Below are 8,549 nucleotides of genomic sequence, written 5' to 3'. Positions count from 1 at the left end.
CTTATACCACAATTAAAACACTTGAACTTGGATTTGTCCACCATGTTCTTATAGGGTTTAGTGGCTCTAGTGTTTTTCCTGAACTTCATCTTTGCAAATCTCCTGGACAGAAATGCAAGATGCTCATCAATACCATCAGAGTCATCTTGACTGGAGTTGTCTTCATTTTCAGCAACTTGCTCTTTACCCTTGTCTGATTCTGGATTTCTTACACCATCTTTGGAGCTTGATGTAGATCTCACAGTTTCTTTTCTGCATGCTTTCTCATTTTCAGCTACCAATGCAACTGAACCTCCTTTCTTTCTCCCCCTCTCCAATACCTCATCCTGTTCCAACTCTAGTTCATAAGTCTTCAAGATTCCATATAATCTTTCAAGAGTAAAGTCCTTATAATCCTGAGAGTTTCTTAAGGAAACAGTCATGGGTTTCCATTCCTTTGGTAAGGATCTCAAAAATTTAAGATTTGAATCCTTCACCTGGTACACTCTACCATACAGCTTCAGTCCATTCAACAGCTTTTGGAATCTATTAAATGTGTCATTTAAAGATTCATTCTCTTCAAAATGAAAGTACTCATACTGTTGAATGAGAAGCTGCATTTTGTTCTCTTTTACTTGTTCTGTACCTTCACACAGCAGCTGAACTGTGTCCCAAACCTCTTTGGCAGTTGAACAATTTATCACATTATCAAACATATCCTTGTCAAGACCATTAAACAAAATGTTCATAGCCTTCTTATCCTTGTGGACTTCTTCTGTGTCTTCCATTGTCCATTCTGCTCTAGGTTTTGGAATGGATTGACCAACAGCAATTGTGGCCGTAGCAACTGTGGCTACTTTGTGGGGAATGTGAGGACCATTCTCAATGCAGTTTACATAACCTTCATCTTGGGAGAGTAGATGAAGGTGCATTTTCACCTTCCAGTGGTGATAACTGTCTTTGTCAAGAACTGGGATCTTTACTCCAATATCCTTCTTACTCATCTTTGTTAGATTCCAAGATCTTTAAACTCTTTGTGTGTCAAGAGCTTGCTCTGATACCAATTGTTATTCCTAGAGGACTAACAATGAGATTTACAGAAGGGGGGGTTGAATGTAAATCTCAAAACTTTTTCAAGTTTTGAGTAGTTTATTAAAGCAGTGTGTTCTAGATGAACAAGTGTATGAATTGCTTTGAGCTAATGCAGACAGATATATATTCAAACACAAAATGTAAAGAACACAACAAACTTTAAAAACTTTTCTGGTGGATTTGTTGTTCCACCAGAGATGGTATATTAGAAAATCTGTGTTCAACAATGTTGATCACAGCTGCATCCTAGTACAAACTAGATGAATTTTCTCTCAAGATATTTCTTAACAGCTCTGGAAAATCTCTCTCTAATTACTAGCTTCTTCTTGGTTTATATATATTACCAAGTGTACAAGTGAAAAACAATATAAAATTACAATAGTAAAATAAGTTCTTCACTTGCTTCTTTTCCTGTTCACTCAAGTACTTTGTTGACTATTGCAACTTTGTACTAAAGAAGAACGGCTGCTTTTTCTGTTGATCCTGAAATTCGGCTACCACATCTCAGGTTTTCTCTGTCAACCCACGTGCCTCTGTTTGTAGGTACAACTACCACTTATCAACGGCTAATTAGCAGAACATCCGTTGAAGCTTTCATCCGTTGATGACTTCATCCGTTGAAGGATGTTATCCGTTGAAGCTTTCATCCGTTGATGCTCTCATCCGTTGAAGGATGTTATCCGTTGAAGCTTTAGAGACATCCGTTGAAGCTTAGCTTCTCATCCGTTGAAGGTCTTTAAGTCATCCGTTGATACCACTTCATTTATACAAAATTACAAGGCATGAAATATTTACAATTGGCCTTCCTATCTGCATATCATCTAGTAGTCAACATGACTCATAGTTTCTCTCAACTTCTAAGAATTACAATTTTAAATACAGAGACTGAAATATGCTACAATACTAGACTTATTTCTAAGTAAAGCTACACCATCAACGGATAGCCAAAGTGGTCTTATCCGTTGAGGCTACAGACACTAAATTTCTACTTAAGTGTTTTGTTAAACATATCATCAAACTAATGCACATATGTTCCTAACATAGACCCTATAAGATTTTCCAGCTGAGTAACCAACAAATATCCCTTCATCAGCCTTTGCATCAAACTTCCCTTTATGGTCAGATTGATTTCTCAGTATAAAGCATTTACATCCAAAGACATGAAGAAAGTTTAGAGTTGGTTTTCTTCTCTTGAACAACTGATAAGGAGTCATGCCTTTAGCTTGATTGATCAAAGAAATATTCTGAGTGTAGCAGGCACAATTAACAGCTTCAGCCCAGAAATATGTTGGTAACTTTGATTCTTCAAGCATTGTTCTTTCTTTCAACTACCCCATTTTGCTGAGGTGTTCTTGGAGCTGAGAACTCATGCATGATTCCATTTTCTTCACAGAACAACCTCATTGTCAAATTCTTGAACTCAGTTCCATTGTCACTCCTGATATTCCTAACCTTCAAGTCAGGATGATTATTGACTTGCCTGATGTGATTGATAATGATTTCACTTGCTTCATCCTTTGATCCAAGAAAATAGACCCATGAAAACTTTGAGAAATCATCTACAATCACCAAGCAATATCTTTTTCTTGCAATTGACAATACATTGACTGGTCCAAACAAATCCATATGTATCAGCTGTAATGGTTCATCAATTGTTGTTTCAAGCTTCTTTTTGAATGATGCTTTCCTTTGTTTGCCTTTCTGACAAGCATCACACAAACCATCCCTTGAGAATTCAACAAGAGGAATTCCTCTAACTAAGTCCTTTTTGACTAGATCATTCATTATCTTGAAATTCAAATGGGATAGCTTCTTGTGCTATAGCCAACTTTCAACTGAACTTGCTTTGCTGAAGAGACAAGTAATAGATTCTGCATCTGTAGAGTTGAAGTCATCTAAGTACACATTTCCTTTTCTAACTCCAGTTAGAACCACTTTGTTGTCTTTCTTACTGGTGACAACACAGGCTTCTGAATTGAAGGAAATTGTATTCCCTCTATCACATAGTTGACTGATGCTCAGTAAGTTGTGCTTGAGACCATCAACTAATGCAACTTCATCAATTATGACATTCCTTGTTGAAATCAAGCCATATCCCATAGTAAACCCTTTGTTGTCATCTCCAAAGGTTATGCTAGGGCCAGCTCTCTCCTTAAACTCTGTGAGCAGGGAGAAATCTCCTGTCATGTGTCTTGAACAGCCACTGTCCAAGTACCATAGATTTCTTCTTTTTCCCTGCACACCATAAAATCAATCAAGTTGATTTTGGTACCCAAGTTTCCTTGGGTCCATTCTTGTTAGCCTTTCTCCTAGACTTCATTCCTTCTGCATCTTTAGACTTAGGTAACTTTGAGTCAACCTTGATCTTAGATGTAGTTGGTTGAGGTGTAGGGTTAGTCACAGAATCATTTAACACATTTGGAATTTGATAAGGCATGGATTGTGCAAGCATGTTATTCCATATTGGCATATTGTATGGCATTTGAGGCATACTAAATGCAGCAAGATAAGGATTGTTAAAATATGGCATGTTAGCAAAATGTGCATAAGGATTCTGATGAGACATAACAGACATAGCATGCAGAGGTGATGCAGACATATTAGGCATGGAAGAGGGCACAGGTATGGGAGTTTTCTTAATAGATTTGCAATTAGCAGATAGATGATTAACACTACTACAATGCACACAGCTTTTTCTAGGAGCATACTTATCAGGTGTGTAATTGTTATGTTTGTTAACCCCTACCTTCCCATTTCTATTAGATTTCCTTTTAGTTTCCTTTTTATCCTCAACCACTTTGAGCCTATTCTTTAACTGTTCTAAGGTCATGTGTCCTATATTCACCTTACTGAAATCTTTGGATGTGCTTGCTTCTTCTTTGACAAAGTTCTTGGAAGTTGAACCAAACTTTTTGTTGAGTTTCCTTAGATTTTCACTTTTAGAAACATCTGCTTGTTTAATTGAGGAACCTTCAACGGATGCTCCTTTTCTTCCTTCAACGGATAATTTTCATCATCCGTTGATTCCACATCCGTTGACAGCCCATCAATTAATTCCAGTTTCTTTTTGTTTTTATTCCAGGCAGTCTCACAGAATGATTCAATTCCTTGGACCTTGGCAATTTGAGCACTAACATCCCTAGATATCTTCCAGGCTTTAATCACCTCTTGCTCTCTCTCTAATTGATTAGAAAGTATTTCTACTTTCTTAACAGATTCAGCTAGTTCATTTTCAACAGATATACAATGTAGCTTAGTTTTCTCTAGGTCAATCAACTTATCTTCTAACACAGCATTTCTATCACTTAAAAACAAATTGTTCTCTTTAATCCTACTATTTTCTTTAGCAAGAGATTTAAGAGAAACACGCAAATGATATAGTTCAGTAGACATGTCATTAAAAGTATCATTGCACTCTTCTTTAGTAAGCTGTGTTAAATCAGTAGTGATTACCTGGTTGCTTGATGAACTAACTTCATTTTCCTCAGAATCAGCCATGAGAGCCAAGTTGACATATTCCACATCTTCATCCTCTTCTTCTCCATCAGCTGCCCAGTCTTTTTCTTGAGTAATGAAAGCCCTCTCCTTTTGCTTGAGCAGATCAAAATATTTCTTTTTGTAATCTACTTGGTCAAATTTCTTCTTTTCAGAAGTTGGCTTTCTGTACTCACTTGCAAAGTCTCCACTTGTACCACAATTGTAACACTTGAACTTGGATTTGTCCACCATGTTCTTATGAGGTTTAGTGGCTTTAGTATTTTTCCTAAATTTCATCTTTACAAATCTTCTGGACAAAAATGCAAGATGCTCATCAATACCATCAGAGTCATCTTGGCTGGAGTTGTCTTCATTCTCAGCAACTTGCTCCTTACCCTTGCTTGATTCTGATTTGCTTGTGCCATCTTTGGAGTTTGACATAGATCTCACAGTTTCTTGTCTGCATTCTTTCTCATTTTCAGCTACCAAGGCAACTGAACCTCCTTTCTTTCTTCCCTTCTCCAATACCTCATCCTGTTCCAGCTCTAGTTCATAAGTCTTCAAGATTCCATATAATCTTTCAAGAGTGAAGTCCTTATAATCTTGAGAGTTTCTCAAGCAGACAGTCATGGGTTTCCATTCCTTTGGCAAGGATCTTAAAAATTTAAGATTTGAATCCTTCACCTGGTACACTCTACCATACAGCTTCAGTCCATTCAACAGCTTTTGGAATCTATTGAATGTGTCATTTAAAGATTCATTTTCTTCAAAATAAAAATACTCATACTGTTGAATGAGAAGCTGCATTTTATTTTCTTTTACTTGTTCTGTACCTTCACACAGTAGCTGAACTGTGTCCCAAACCTCTTTGGCAGTTGTGCAATTTATCACATTATCAAACATATCCTTGTCAAGACCATTAAACAAAATGTTCATAGCCTTCTTATCCTTATGGATTTCTTCTGTGTCTTCCATTGTCCATTCTGCTCTAGGTTTTGGAATGGATTGACCAACAGCAATTGTGGCCGTAGCAACTGTGGCTACTTTGTGGGGAATGTGAGGACCATTCTCAATGTAGTTTACATAACCTTCATCTTGGGAGAGTAGATGAAGGTGCATTTTCACCTTCCAATGGTGATAACTGTCTTTGTCAAGAACTGGGATTTTTACTCCAATATCCTTCTTACTCATCTTTGTTAGTTTCCAAGATCTTTAAACTCTTTGTGTGTCAAGAGCTACCTCTGATACCAATTGTTATTCCTTATGAACTAACAATGAGATTTACAGAAGGGGGGTTGAATGTAAATCTCAAAACTTTTTCAAGTTTTGAGCAGTTTCAAAGGCTATGTGTTTAAGATAAACAAGTGTATGAATTGCTTTAAGCTAATACAGACAGATATATATTCAAACACTAATGTAAAGAACACAACAGACCTTAAAAACTTTTCTGGTGGATTGTTGTTCCACCAGAGATGGTATTCCAGAAAATCTGTGATTCAAGAAGTTGATCACAGCTGCATCCTAGTACAAACTAGATAATTTTTCTCTCAAGATTTTTCTAAACAGTTCTGGAAAAATTCATATCTAATTACTAGCTGATACTTGGTTTATATATTACCAAGTTTACAAGTGAAGACAAAGATAAAAAGTACAATTATAAAATAAGTTCTCCACTTGTTTCTTCTCCATTTTACTCCAGTGTATTGTTGACTATTGCCTCTTTATACTAGAATAGAACGGCTGCTTTTTCTGATGTTCCTGAAATAGGCTACCACATCTCAGTTGTCTCTGTCAACCCATGTGCCTCTGTTTGTAGGTACAACTACCACTTGTCAACTGCTATCTAACAGAACATCCGTTGAAGCCTTCATCCATTGATGGCTTCATCCGTTGATGTGTTAACAGTTGAAGCTCTATCCGTTGATGCACTCATCCGTTGAAGGATGTTATCCGTTGAAGCTTTAGAGACATCCGTTGAAGCTTTGTTTCTCATCCGTTGAAGGTCTTTAAGTTATCCGTTGACACCATTTTCATTTATACAAAATTACAAGGCATAAAATATTTACAATTGGCCTTCCTATCTGCATATCCTCTAGTAGTCAACATGACTTATAATTTCCCTCAACATTTAAGAATTATATCTCAAATTCAGAGACTGAAATGTGCTACAACACTAGACTTATTTCTAAGTAAAGCTACACCATCAACGGATAGCCAAATGGTCTTATCCGTTGAGGCTACAAATACTAGTTTTCTACTTAAGTGTTTTGTTAAACATATCATCAAACTAATGCACATATATTCCTAACATTTATATTCTGATGACCATTTCATTTTTTATTTAAATTAAGTTCTGATCTTAAAATATCAGTACTTGTTTATTTGATTTATTTTGGTCATTCTCACACTCGAATTTTTTTTTCAGAATATTGGTGTTGTAGTGAAAATAATTGAATAAGTGGGAACAGTTTAAATTTTGAATTAAAACTGATTTACCTCAATTCATGGAATTATTGGGTAAGTGGAACGGTTTTTCTTTGAAAAACTGCAAGTGGGTAAGTAATGATTACTGTTTTCCCGTGCCCATTAACTATTCATTATTGCTGCATGTCTGACAGGTGTCCAACGGTTATATTTTTTTACCAAGTATAAGTAAGAAAGAGAGAAGATTATACAATCTTATATTTACTTTTACACTTTATCTCTCTTTCTTTGCTTTTACTCTCTCTCATCTCTTGACGTTGGTTTTTCATACAGACATTCTATCAAACACCTAACAGGCAAATCTTAAATTTCAATTATTCTCATTGCACCTAAGGATTTGATCATTGATGGAGCTAAGTTCGTTCCAAATAACTATGCTGTAATTCTCGATCATGCTGAAGCTCCGTCTGAGTTGCATTTTGTGCAAGATCTTCTTGCACACAGTGAAATTGGGTATGCATTGACCCAGCCTTCAGTCTTTTCAAGCCACCAAGTTCTGATGTTTTGGCGGACTGGGCATTTTGATAATGGTGGTACAACTGGTACTCTCAGTATTATTTTTGAAGTGGATGATTCTGAACATGTGGTAACTCCTGGTACAATTCTCAAGGCCTTACATTTACCAGAAGGCTGTACTTTTTTAACACCGGAGGAATCAGCTCTACAAGAGTTAATGGTCAGTTTGGGGTATGAGTAGAGTTGGCTAAGCTTGGACAGTTGAAACGGGCTCATATCAGAAAGGAATGGAGCTTCTTCTTCGACTGCATCACTAAAGCTTTCGGGAATAAGTGTTCCAACTTTGATGCCATTCCTATAATGAGTCAGCACATCGGGTATGCTATCATTAACCAAACTCATTTTGATTTTTCAAATGCTGTGATAGGTTTTATTGGGGATAGGATGACAGAAGATAGGAATGTTGTCTACTTTGCTAGATTTTGTCAACTTATATATACTTTCTGTTATGCTGATGCCCCTCAACTAGCCAGTTCTTTATATCCACCCTTTAAAATTACAAAAAGAGCCTTTAATGACTTGGTAAATGCTGATCTTAAGAAAAATGTGGTTAGACCTTTACAGATTCCTCAGTCTGTAAAATAGATCTTGGTAAATACTGATCCTCAAACCTATAGATCTGTTTATCCTGATGTCCAACCTACCACCACATCCCAAACACCACAGCAACCATCAGAACATACCACTCATACATCTATACCTCAGCCTTCCCTCAGAACATATCTCAAATCATATCTCTCAACTTCACAGACAGCTCAACCTTCATCCTCAGCACCTACTGTGAAGCCTTCATCTTCCAAGCCCAAGAGGACAAAGACTGTTTCTCAAACACCACAGAAGAGAAGGATGATTGTTCTGAGAGATGAGTCTGATAGTGAGGAACAAGTTTCTTCATCAGAACCTGTTGTTAAAGAAGCTGAGAAAGTTCCCTTCTCAGAAGGATTCTGGAATTGGGGGATCTAAGCTTCTCAAAAGGCTTAGAAGAATGCCTTCTGCTGAAC

The sequence above is a fragment of the Apium graveolens genome, unplaced genomic scaffold (genome assembly GCF_009905375.1).
Source record: "Apium graveolens cultivar Ventura unplaced genomic scaffold, ASM990537v1 ctg5287, whole genome shotgun sequence".
NCBI classification, from domain to species: domain Eukaryota; kingdom Viridiplantae; phylum Streptophyta; class Magnoliopsida; order Apiales; family Apiaceae; genus Apium; species Apium graveolens.
This window is presented reverse-complemented; position numbering follows the sequence as displayed.